Source organism: Cryptomeria japonica, chromosome 9, assembly GCF_030272615.1.
Source record: "Cryptomeria japonica chromosome 9, Sugi_1.0, whole genome shotgun sequence".
In the NCBI taxonomy this organism is placed as follows: Eukaryota; Viridiplantae; Streptophyta; class Pinopsida; order Cupressales; family Cupressaceae; genus Cryptomeria; species Cryptomeria japonica.
The window spans coordinates 304,452,853-304,466,582 of record NC_081413.1 but is presented as its reverse complement, the minus strand read 5'-3'; positions in this window follow the sequence as shown (position 1 = coordinate 304,466,582).

The following is a 13,730-nucleotide window of genomic DNA, read 5'->3' as shown; positions in this document are numbered from 1 at the left end:
AGTTCTTTAACACATATATTTGTGGGATATGATGCTCCTCCAGTATTAAATTTTCTATGCTCACCATGTGTTGGTGACTGATTTTTGAAACCTGGCCAACCTTGAATTCCTTACATAATTTGTGAGATTTTCACACAACACTTTCCATGTGTTGATCAAGATTTGAAACCTAATCAACATGAATAAGGTGGTTGTCGACTTTCAAACCCTGATGAACATATGGTCATCAAAGCATTATCAAGAGTTGTTCACCAAGTTTTGAAACTAGATAAGCACCAAAGCTTCAACATGCTTGTGCTCATCAACAATGGCCTTCACCTAGTTGCATCATTCCTGGTTATGACTCGTGATCTTGAGTTCAATATGCAACAATGACTCACTTTAACAAAGAAACTAGGAGTGTCATAGATTCAAAAGGGAAAGTACTAATCAAATAGGATGCTAAGTTATTTGACATAAAATTCAGATGTCCAGATGTAGATGAATATGTGGATGTTTCTTTTAAGATGGCTCCAGAGTATTGTGATAAGAATACAAAAAAATGCAAGAAGAGTGTAATCACTAACTTGCTTCAACCATCAAGGCCAATGATCTATTGGGACACAATGGACTACTGAGAGGGGAGTGAATCAATGGTGATCAATAAAAACTTTTACTCCTGAAAGATCTAAGCTTTAATGTCAATAATCACAAAATCATGAGAAGAGATACTAACACATGAGAGCACACACACACACACATAAGAGAACATCACATAACACAAGTATATACGAGGAAAACCCATGATGGGGAAAAACCTTGGTGAGAAATGTTGTTGGAATCTACTACTCCGATCCAGCCTCACATGTAAAACAGATTACAATATTTAGGGCACCAACCCAAGGAGAACCAACCCCTACAGTTTTATAGGCTACAACCCAAAGGAGAACCAACCCCTAACTCTGAGCACCCACTCAGAGATTACAATGAGTATACATTGAATACAGCTTAAGTACCTTGTTATAGATGATATTTTGTAGCACCTTACCAGTTTCCTATTGTCTTTCCTCTCTATGCTCTTTGCTCTCTACACTCTTGACTATCTCTCTCTATGTTCTTAGACTTCTACTCTATTTTGATTTCTAATCTCTATTGTCCTCTTTTATGATCTTTGCTACTCTTCTTTGGCTACTTCTTTGATATTATGTGTACTCCAAATCTGTACTTTTTCTCTGGTCACTGCAACTGTCTAATATTCTTTCTCTATGTTCTCTCCTGCCATCGAACTAGTTTTCTACTACTCTTCTCTCTCTTTGTTTCTGCAAATCACTAGATCTTCACCATTGCATACTTCTTCACATGCACTCAGTTGGTCTAATCTTAACTCATCACCCCAGGATAGTGTTATTCTTCCTCATTGTCATGCCACGTGGTCAGGACAATTTCCTATGCACCATGCAGATCACTCATTCAGTTAGTTCAATTGGCAATTCAAGTTCCTAGACACATCAATAGTCAACTTGTAATTCTTTTTGACTTTTAATATGGACCGTTAATCTCATAGATTTAACCTAAAATAGTTAGTTCACCAGTTGGTATTATGGGGATTTCACGAGCCACACCATCAACCACATCTCCCACATTTTCAGACTTTATCTCGAGAGCATGCCTGCATTCTTGCCAAGAGTTGAAGTTCAAATGTACATCTAATAAATCAGGTGGATCTGATCTTCTAAAACTTCTCCAAATATTTTCTCCTCATCATCATTAAATGCAGTAGCTTCATTCTTTAGATCAAGCACTGGGTTTAGATTACTATCTTTAGTAATCTTTGCTTGCTTCCATCTATTTTGCTACAACTTAACCACCATTGTCAAATCTCATCGGAATTCTTCTTCATTTGGTCATCTTTGTATCTACAAGATTAGCTACATCACCTACAACAATCTGATCTTATAACCTGTCTGTAAGATCTGATCTCCTGCATGTTGATCATCTTGATTCACGCACCTACTGCTACTGGATCACCATTAATGAAATCATTGATTACTTGCCCTATTTGAATCAACATAAGATTCAATAAACCGTTAGCACCTTGTTAAGCAATACTGCATTTTTGTTAGACCACCTGGAGCACACATGTCATCACATTCGACATCCAGGTTTCTCTATCAATCCTAATTGGAATCCTCATGGTCTTCTGAGTCTATCAACTCACAAACATGACTTCAAAGTTGGTTACAATCTTTAGATATGTCGGCAAAGTAACCATTCATCTTTTTCAACAGGTGTTATCTGATTCACTCCATATGTTCCACATCATTTGGTCAAATTTGGTCAAGGTTGATGTGGACTATTGGGTTTCTTGGAGGCAATCTCTACAAGTACATCAAGTTAACTCATTCCAATAAAAATTCTCAAAACACTATCAATATAGCTTTAATTGTCAAGATGACATCTACCACTTATTTCACCTTTATAACCTATCTCGATCACCTTGTGATGTCTTTTGTTCCTTTCATCGGCATGATTTATATCGATGAGAAACTCACCTTCAATTTCTCTTATCGCCATAGGCTATCCTGAGCACATTCTCCATGTTGACTGACCTTATCGATGTAGGTTATCCCGAGCTGGAAGACTTTAGGCCAAAAGACCACTCATCAGAATAGTTATAACTATCGGCATAGGCATGAATTGTTAAATCGACAAAATAAGTTACTTCAATGACATACTGTTAGCTCAATTTCATCAGCATAGGTTACTCAAATCATAAATTACATGGTGACAAACTTCGTTGACATAAGGTATCCCAAAGTGTGTACCTATCAGTTTAGTTAACACTCTTGGATTAACATTTGGACACTATCCCATCAAAACAAACCTATCCCGATGATCCCACATGAACCAGCATCATCATAGTTACTCCGACACTAAAATCCAAAGACCTACTCCATATCGACATAAGTTATTCTGATCTCCATATAAATTACTTTGTTCTATCGCTATAAGTTAGGCAGATGATCATGCCAAGGGGTCTTCACTTCATTCTTCCCCTATCGGAATAACTTACACTATCGGCATAGAAAAAATGTGTTATTCTGCCTTCAAAAGCTACCCCAATAGGCATCCTCGGTCACTTGGTTGGCATAGCTATTATGACACAATGATGTCGGAGTAGTTAACACTATCAGCATTGACCAGAAAATGTTATTCTACCTTTGTCAACTATTCTTATGCACCTCCTCGATCTCTTGGTTGGCATAGCTATTCTGATGTAATGATATCAGGGTAGTTTACTCTAATGGTATTACATGAAAATGTCACTCTTCTTATGTTTAGCTATCTTGATAAGTAACTTTGCCCTAGTTTTTAGTATTGCTATCTCGATATCACTCTTCGACCCAATATCGGCCTAACTTATGCTGATAGCAACTTCCTCGATGCAACTTGGTATCTGTAAAGTTATCCCGATAGGAATGTGATACTTATTTATTAGACCATATTGAGATTGGTATAACATAAATAGGTCTTGTCGATATACATGTTTTCACTATCCTAGCTTCATAACATCCAATAGAAACTTGATAGACACAACATAGGCATTGTGGGAGTCTACAACTTCATAGTTGATCTCTTCTACGACATCTACCATCTTCATCAATTTTATCACTGTGATCTCTACAAGTCTCTCCAAATTGTGACAACAATCAACCTGATCATTGCCTTTAACTTGATCATAGTAATTCTTCTGCAACTTCATCAGATCTACACACACACATGTTGACATTAATGACAACTTCAATGCCAACAATCTCTCCCTTTGGTGTTGATGTCAACACCATTTTTCACTCTTCCCCTTTGACAACAATGCCAAAGGGGACAACTCCTCATCATTCTCCCCCTTTGAATCATTTGATTGTGTCCACCACTCCTGCCTTTCACTCTTCCCCTTTCGACACATGGCACTATTCCTTGTTGTAGCCAATATGAACCGTTATTACAATATAAAAATAAGTGTCAATACTGCTTATAAAAATCACTTGTCTCCTCCTGAGACCTGCAATTATTCTAATTAGATTTATTATTCTAATTAGTTTGCATCCTTATGTACATGGATGTGAAACAATAAGACCATGTCTCTTCATAGTGATCTTGTTCATTTAAAAAAATTTGAGGGTGAAAGATATGATCTTCATACAACTCCCCCTCATGCCCTGCATTCACTTGTTTCCTTTTCCGTACTTGCTTGACTCCCCTCCTTCCTTCATTCACAACTTCTGGAGTAGCATCACTTTTCTACTTGTGTTGGACAACCCTTGCTCTGCAATACCTTGTAGTGTGACAAAAATTGTGACAGTAGTAGCACATTGTGTTCTTGCTAAATGAGGAAGTAGGTAGCTGTCTATTAGCCTGATTTGTTCTCCTTCTCCAAATCATGCCATTGTGACCAGGTGCAAATGGAACAAAACAACTTATTGACCTTCTTGGAGCACCTCTGATTTTGTTCCATGCAAAAAATTTGTCTCTGATATGTTCTACCATCTCTTCCAGGTTGACCATAATTTGTATGCCTTGGAATTTTGTTGGAAGAGAGAGTGGAAGGGCTACCATTTTACTAAAAAAATTATTTCTACATTCAAAGCTCATATGACCAACTTTGTTACAATTGTAACATACAATATCTACATTTCTTGGAGCAACAAATGGACTCTTTCTATTATAGATGGGAACAAATCTATGTATCTTTCTACAACTTGACATACTATATCCATGTGCATGACAATTTTGATAAACTACATCTTTATTTCTAGAGAAATGAGCTTGACCTTTTCTAGATCATTTTCTACACCCGCTTGCCCTATCACAGTAACCAAAGTATGAGAAACAATAACCAGGGAAGGATGGCCAATTACTTAGAAATTTATTTTGCCAAGTGTGTGGGGATCTTGTAGGTTGGTTTGCTCCACTTCTTCTTTTGTTGTTGACCTTGGGTTGTTTATTTGCAGCATTTCTTTCATCTAATCCTTTTTGTCTCCAAAATTGTCTAGTCTTATGAGCAACAACAAAATTTGGTCTTCTTCCAATAGGAGGTCTCCTTGACTTACTACTTGTGTCCTTATCTCTGTTGTAGCCATCTTCATCTATCTTTCCTTTTCCTTTTGAATCAACATGACTCTTCCTTGTAGCAGAAGCCTTCATCTTCATGTTTTTAGTCATTGTAGTCACATCTATCTTCTTCCTTGGATCATTCCTAACTATGAAGGTTTGTCTATTATCATTATCACCCGAAGAAAAAAAATGTATCTCCTTCTTAGATGAGTTTTTGCAAGTAGAACATTGACCTTTCTCATATCCAACACCTTTAGTATCCTTGGAGTGCTTTAGTTTTCTCAACATCTTATCCCAATCCCCTGTGTTGTCTCCATATTTTATTCTCATCTTGAGCTCCTCTTGACACTTCTCCAACTCTAATGTTAGCATTGTGATTTCATCCTTTAGATTTTGACACTCTTTTCCTTTAGTCTCCACTTCTAGCTCTAGTTCCTCACACCTACACTTCTTGGTATCAAAATCTATTTTTGATTCTTCATTTATCCTTTTAGATCCTTCCACTTGTGCTTTTAGATTGGCAACAATTTACTTTGACTCCTGGAGACACTTATTCAGCTAGTGTATTTCTTTAGTGATAGTATTCTTATACATTCCATAATCTATCTTTACTTTTCTGAGTTCTTCTAATTCAACTGCCATAGCCGCAATATTTCAATTTGATTCTTCAAGGCTTTTATTTAATCTATCTTGTTCTTCAATAGAAATTTTTTTTACTTCTCATAGTCTCTCATCACCCTTTTGCGTTCATCAAGTGCACTAATAATCTCCCCTTCAAGATCCACTTCAGCTATAACTTCTTCTCCATCTTCTTCTTCATCATCACTATCGAATACATCTTGCTTTCTAGATTGAGCTCTACTATCATTTCTTGATGTATGATCCTCACCCTTGACCTCTTGTGCCATGAAAGTCGGAGTTTTCTTTAAATCTTCACTGCAGCTACTATATTGTCTTCTTTTATTATCTGTACATTTGTCTATTTCATTATTCTTCTTGCTTTCACAATTTGATCCAATCGTGGTAGGCTCTTCATCATAAAGTTTCTTCAGTCTATCCCATATACTCTTTGAAATTTTGCATCTATCAAAGTGTGAAGATACATCATCAGATAGCCCATTGAGAATATCCTTCATGGCTGGAACGTTGCAGTCATATCTTCTTTTAGCTTCAAGATAAGTAGGAGGACTAGTAGGAGTAAAGTAACAATTTACTATAGACATCCAAACATCATAACCTAAGGAAGACAAATAGACTTCCATCCTACAAGACCAAATAGGATATTTTGAATTATCAAACATAGGTCCCTCAGATTTAACCATTTTGTCCAGACACTAGAATCTACCCAAGCAGGTGAAAGCTTTTCAACTAGGGAACCTAGGGCTCTGATACCAATTGTTGGAACACAATGGACCACTTAAATAAAAAAATTTACTCCCCAAAGATCTAAGATTTAATGTCAATAATCACAAAATCATGAGAAGAGATACTAACACATGAGCACACACACACATAACATGAGTGTATATGAGGAAAACCCACGGTGGGGAGAATCTCAGTGAGAAATGTTGTTAGAGTCTACAGCTCCAATCCAACCTCACAAGTAAAACTGATTACAACATTTAGGAAACCAATCCAAGAAGCACCAATCCCTAGCTTTAGGGCACCAACCCAAGGAGCACCAATCCCTGCAGTTTTATGGGCTACAATCGAAAGGAGCACCAACCCCTAACTCTAAGCACCCACTCAGAGATTACAATGAGTATATATTGAATACAGTTTAAGTACCTTGTTACAGATGATATTCTATAACACCTTACTAGCTTCCTCATGTCTTTCCTCTCTATGCTCTCTGATCTCTGCACTCTTGACTGTCTCTCTCTCTGTTCTTAGACTTCTACTCTATTCTAATCAATGATCTCTAGTGCACTGTCTTATGATCTTTGCTACTCTTCTCTGGCGGCGTCTCCTTTTTTGTTTTGTCTAGTCTAGCTCTACACTTTTTCTCTAGTCACTACAACTCTCTATTTTTATTTCTCTCTATTCTCTCCTTCCATCGATCTCAGTTTCCTAGTACTCTTCTCTCTCTATTTCTGCAAATCACTAGCTCTTCACTATTGCATACTTCTTCTTCACATGCAATCAATTGGTCCAATATTAACTCATCACCCCAGGACAACATTATTCTTCCTCATTGTCATGTCACGTGGTCAGGATAATTTCCTATGCACCATGCAGATCATTCATTCAGTCTCCAATTGGCAATCCAATTTCCTAGACACATTAATAGAAAACTTGTAATCATTTCTGACTTTTAATATAGACCATTGATCTGCTCGATTCAACCTAAAATGGTAAGGTCGCAAATGGTATTGTGGTAGTTTCACGTGCCATTCAATCAACCACATCTGCCATATGTTCACACTCTATCTCAAGAGAATGCCTACATTACCATCAAGAATTGAAGGTCAAATGTACATCTGATAGATCAGGCGGATTTGATCTTATAATTTGCTCCAAATATTTTCTCCCCATCATCATTAAATGCAACAGCTTCCTTCTTTAGATCAAACATTGGGTTTAGATTACTATCTTTAGTAATCTTTACTTACTTTCGTCTGCTCGGCTATAGCTCAACCACCATTGTGAAATTTCATAAGAATGCTTCTTTATTCAGTTAGCTCTGTATCTACAAGATCAACTACCTCACCTACAATAATTTGATGTCATAACTTGTTCGTAATATCTGATCTCCTACATGTTGCTCCTCTTGATCCGCACACCTGCTTCTACTGGATTGCCATTAATGAAATCATCAACTACTTGCCCTGTTTGAATCAACAACAACTTCATTAGACTGTCAGCACCCTTTTTAGTAACCCTACATTTCCATTTGACCACCTGGATTACACATGTCATCACATTCGATCTTCAGGTCGCTCTATCAATCCTAATTGGCATCCTCGTACTCCTTTGAGTCTATCAACTCACAAACATGACTGCAAAGTCGGTTACAATCTTCAGATATGTTGGCAAAGTAACCATTCATCTTTTCAATAGGTGTTATCTGATTTGCTCTGTACATGCCACATCATCTGGTCAGATTTGGTTAAGATTGATGTGGACTATCGGGTTGCTTGGAGGCATTCTCTACAAGCACATCAAGTTAACTCATTCTAATAAAAAGTATCAAAACACTATCGGTATAGATTTAATTGATGGGATGACATATACCACTTATTCCACCTTTATAACTTATCATGATCACCTTGTGAAGTCTTTTGTTCCTTCCGTCAGCACGAGTTATACCAACAAGAAACTCACCTTCAATTTCCCTTATCACCATAGGCTATCCTGATCACAATCTCCATGTTGACTGACCTTATTGACATAGGTTATCCCAAGCTAAAAGACTTTAGGCCAAAATACCACTCATCATAATTGTTATAACTATCAGCATAGGGAAACTTGTTAAATCGATATAATAAGTTACTCCCATGATATACTGTCAGCTCACTTTCATCGACATAGGTTACTCCGATCATAAATTCCATGGTGACAAACTTGATCGACATAAGGTATCCTAGAGCTTATACCCATTAGAATAGTTAACACTATCCCATCAAAATAAACTTATCCTCATTATCCCACATGAACTAGCATCGACATAGTTACTCTGATGATATAACATAAAGAGGTCTTGCTGATATACATGTTTTCACTATCCCAGCTTCACAACATCCAACATAAACTTCATAGACACAACATAGGCATTGTGGGAGTCTGCAACTTCATAGCTGATCTCTTCTATTACATCTGTCATCTTCATCAATCTGATCACTGTGATCTCTGCAAGTCTCTCCAACTTATGACAACAATCAACCTGATCACAACAACTCTTCTACAAATTCATCAGATCTGCACACACACATGTTGACATCAATGACAACTTCAATGCCAACATGATGACCAAATGTCCTAAGTGAATTTAGGGAAGAAATTGGAGATATATTAACTTTCCTAAGAAGGATCAGAGGCCTACTTGCCTCACATATATTTCAATATTGAATATATCAATTCATTCAAATAATCAGGAAAGGTCGGGATATGATCTATTATGGAGATCTTATTAGTGCTTCCATTTGTGAACAACTCTCCCCAGTGACTAATACCCAATAATTTTATGACTTCATATCCGATATATGATGTCATATCCATGAGACATTTTTGAAGTCTTGCAATAGAAAGAGAAAAAAATGTTGTCCCTATTCATAAGTATTATCCCCAGTTGATCTACAAGTAGAGCCTGAATCATTTTTTGAAGTTCAATGATAATTGTTTTGGAGCACTGATGTGCTCACTTGATCAAATCTTAGAGAAAATAAGAGTTTCAGACGAAGCTTGGAATGCAGTGAAGAAGTACATAAGTCTTTTTATTTAGTTTCCCACATTTTACTACATCTGGATTGGTTGTTGTGAAGGTGAACCCTTCATGTTGCCAAGGTACTTGAGTGATAAGATTATCCTAATGGAGTTATGTTGACAGATCATAATTTTTCATGGTTAGCAATCTCAAGCATATAAAGTGAACTTCAAATTTCCTCTTGCAATTGGTCATTACTCAGTGATCACATCTTACAAGGCCAAGCAAATGGAAAATGAGATGCAAGGGATAACCATGAAAAGATTCAAGAGGAGAGAAGATTCGACTACCATGGCATGAAGGATAAACACATAAAGAGTTATACGCATGTACATAGGATCATAGATATCTAGGAAGAATGCAGCACAAATGAAGATGTGAGGAGATTGGATTACAGTCAACTTACACTGGAATAGATTGAGAATCTTGACCTAGCAAATATTCCTAACATCATGGAGGATGAAGATGATGTAGTGGATCCTAAATATGTACAAGGTAATATTGTCGAGACTCCTCACCCTAGGATCCAATGGTATCAAAAGGAATCCACCTCCATCAAGAAAAGATTCTAAAACATTCTGGAAAATATGAACATATGGTTCCAAAAGAAAGGAATCAGATTGAAGGCCTTCAAGATAGGATATGAGAGCTCGATACTGCATGACCTCTTGGGAAAAGGTGTAAACTCAAGGCCAAGAATATAGAAGATCCCTCTACCCCAAATAAGGGACCTAAGCTCAAGTTCATGGTAGGAAAGGAAAAAGGTTAGTGTAGGATCATGGGGGGCCAAAAAGTGGCGATGTGAAAAAAATAGCCTTCTCCACTCTCCTAAAAACGCGAAAATCCATGTTGACTTTTTGCTTGGCTTGGGTGTCAGTACACCTTGGCATGGTAATTACCTAAGCAAATCAGATATCGGATAAAATCGGATATCTGATTTTTATTTGTAATTTTAAATTAAAAAATATATTATTATAATATATAATGTAATATTATATATTACATATTATATAATATATAATATATTATTATATTATATTATATATTATATAATACATATTATATAATATAATATTAGATTATAAAATATTATATTATATTATATTATATATTATATTATTATATAATATAATATAATATAATATGATATGATATATATAATGTAATAATATATTATATAGTTATATAATATAATAATATATTATATTATATATATTATATAATATTATATTATAATATAATAATATATTATATTATATATATTATATAATATAATAATATATTATATTATATATATTATATAATATAATATTATAATATAATAATATATTATATAATACGTATTATATAATATATCATTATATTATATATATTATATAATATATAATATAATATAATATTATTTATTATATAATACGTATTATATAATATTTTATTATATTATATATATATAATATATAATATAATATAAAATTATATATTATATAATACGTATTATTTAATATATTATTATATTATATTATATATTATATAATATGTAATATAATATATTATATATTATAATAATATATTATATAATATATTATTATATTATATAATATATTATTTTAAAATAATTTAAGTATAAAAATAAAAAATCTAAAGGATATCCGATTTTTTGAGATAATATATTTCGACTGTGACAACCCGTGAATCATTTTTAACCCACGGGCTGTGCAATTTTCTAGAAATCCAATATCCGATTGCATTTGATATCTAGTGTTTTGCCCAAAAATTGCTAAAAATAAATTGAAAGGTAAGATTTTTATTGTTTTCAATCATTTTCATTCAAGTTTTGTATTTTTTTAATGTTTATTTGTTTTTTCATTGAAAATATGGTTTTTTTCATGAAAACTAGGTTTTTTTTAAATCAAATACAAAATTGTTTAAATTTGTTAACTAAATTCAATTGTAAAATGGGGGATAACAATGAAAACATTGATCAACCACAACCGCAACAACCAAACCCTCCTTTGCCAAACACCCCTCAATTCAGGATTTGATTGCACAAAATTTGAATGAGTTGAGGGGGATTGGAGATGTATATCATAGGATCCCTCGTCTAAACCCAATGTTTGATCCTCTCACATCGATCATAAACACTATGGAAACCATGATTGAGGAGCACAATGCTACCCTTTTATGGCAAGATTCTATGAGGGAACAATATGTAGATGGCTTGTCGTATAAGGAGATCAAGGATCTTGAGATATCGAAAGCCGATATCGCCTCATTGTTTGTGAATCCTTGCACTGGTCAACCCGTAGACCCCAAAAAAACAAAACTTTCTATTAATTGGTGCACAAATGATGGTATTGTGAAAAAATTTGGGGATCGTTGGTGGATGGTTTTCAACAGACCACCCAACAACAATCTTGATGTCCCCTTCTACTTCATAAAAAAATTGTATGTTGAGTTTGTTTTACGCAAACATGCGAACTACTTTGACATCCAACCTTTCCAAGGTGTGGGTTTAGGTATGCCACAAAATAGACCTAGGGCAGTCAGAGTAGTCCAACGCCCATATGTCCTCCCTCCTCCTATTGATCCCCCACCTCCAGTGCAGCATCCAGATATCATTTATGAGGTAGCTTCACGGACCATATCGGCTATTCACTCTTTGAGTAGCCTTTTGGTTTCTCAAGCTCGGTTAGTAGCTCGGCCTACTTTTGATGGTAGCAGTGCATCTGGTGGTGCTGACACGTTATCCTCGGCTCCACACATATGCATGCCCCATAGTTGTGTCATGTGTGGGCACGTATGCTTGGGTCCAGTTGGACAGCTTGTTGATCCTCCTGCGAACAGTGCAGATTATGAGGTGCATGAGATGCATGATGCACCAGATGTTATGACACAGACTGGAGGATACCCTTGAGAGTCCTCACATACTAGAGGTGAGGAGGCACCGTCATCATACATTGATGATGTAGTCGTAAGATTTATATTTTCACAGTTCATGCTATATTTTAAATGAATATTTATAATCTAGATAATATTAAGTACTAGTTTTTATTTACATGGTCTATTTAATAGTTGATGACCGAGGAGGAGTTGTGACAGATTCAGGAGGGCACCTTGTCGGCCATTTCATTTGGCCTTGATAGCTTGATGGTACATATATTATTGCACCTATTCGTTTGTATTTTATTGTACATACATGCTCATCATTTATATTGGTATTAATTAGATTATGTAGTAACTTGTATGTATATCTTATTTTACTCTTGTAGGGCACAAGTAGCACGAGTGCGAGGCAGTGTGATTTAGGATCTGGTAGTACAGTTGGAGACAAGGCAAAGGTAATTGAATGCAAATATGATTGAATGGATAGTTTAAATAACTTATAGTGATTATACACGTCTAGACATAGATTGATAGTTTCATATACTTGTTGTGTATATGTACAGAGAATTCTTGGCTTCACATCCTTGATGGCTACACCCAGTATACCTGAAGATGAAGAAGAAGAAGAGATGCCTCGAGTAGATGTGTGTTTATTTTATTTTGTGTTTAGTAGATATAATTTGTTATTATTAGTGACAATTATATGCTAACTTGTATCAATGTCACGTTTCTGAACATATGTAGGTTGTGTATGAAAATATTCAAAACATACCTCCTCTACCGAACACATCCATCAAGAGTCCTGCAAAGCCGAAGAGAAAACGTGGAGATGAGGTAAAAATGAATAGTTCAATTATAGTTCATTTTTATGTTAACTTTTCAAATGTGAATTATATAATATAACTAATATTAATCGTGGTTTGTTTTTCTTGTGTAGGATCCTTCAGAGCTGAGCAGTGCGGCGAAGAGGATCAATTTTGATGATCCATCAGCAGCTTAGGATGTTATAGATAGTTTTGGGATGCTTACATGTCTAGTTGGCATGTATATTTTGTATATGGACATACATTCACGTATTTAGACATACATTTTGTTTGAGTTGGCGTTTATGTCATATTTGTGTATGGACATACATTTGTAATCATTTGACATTTTTATATATACAGAAGTTGATATTTGATCATATAAATTGTTGCTCATCTATGCATGGTGTTATCATGGAAATCTTTAATGTTAATTCCAATAATTAACAATGGTTAATAATGGTTATTTAATGAACAGTACAATTCATTTCATTTCATCGTAAGTTTTGTTTTTATAATGAACAATACAA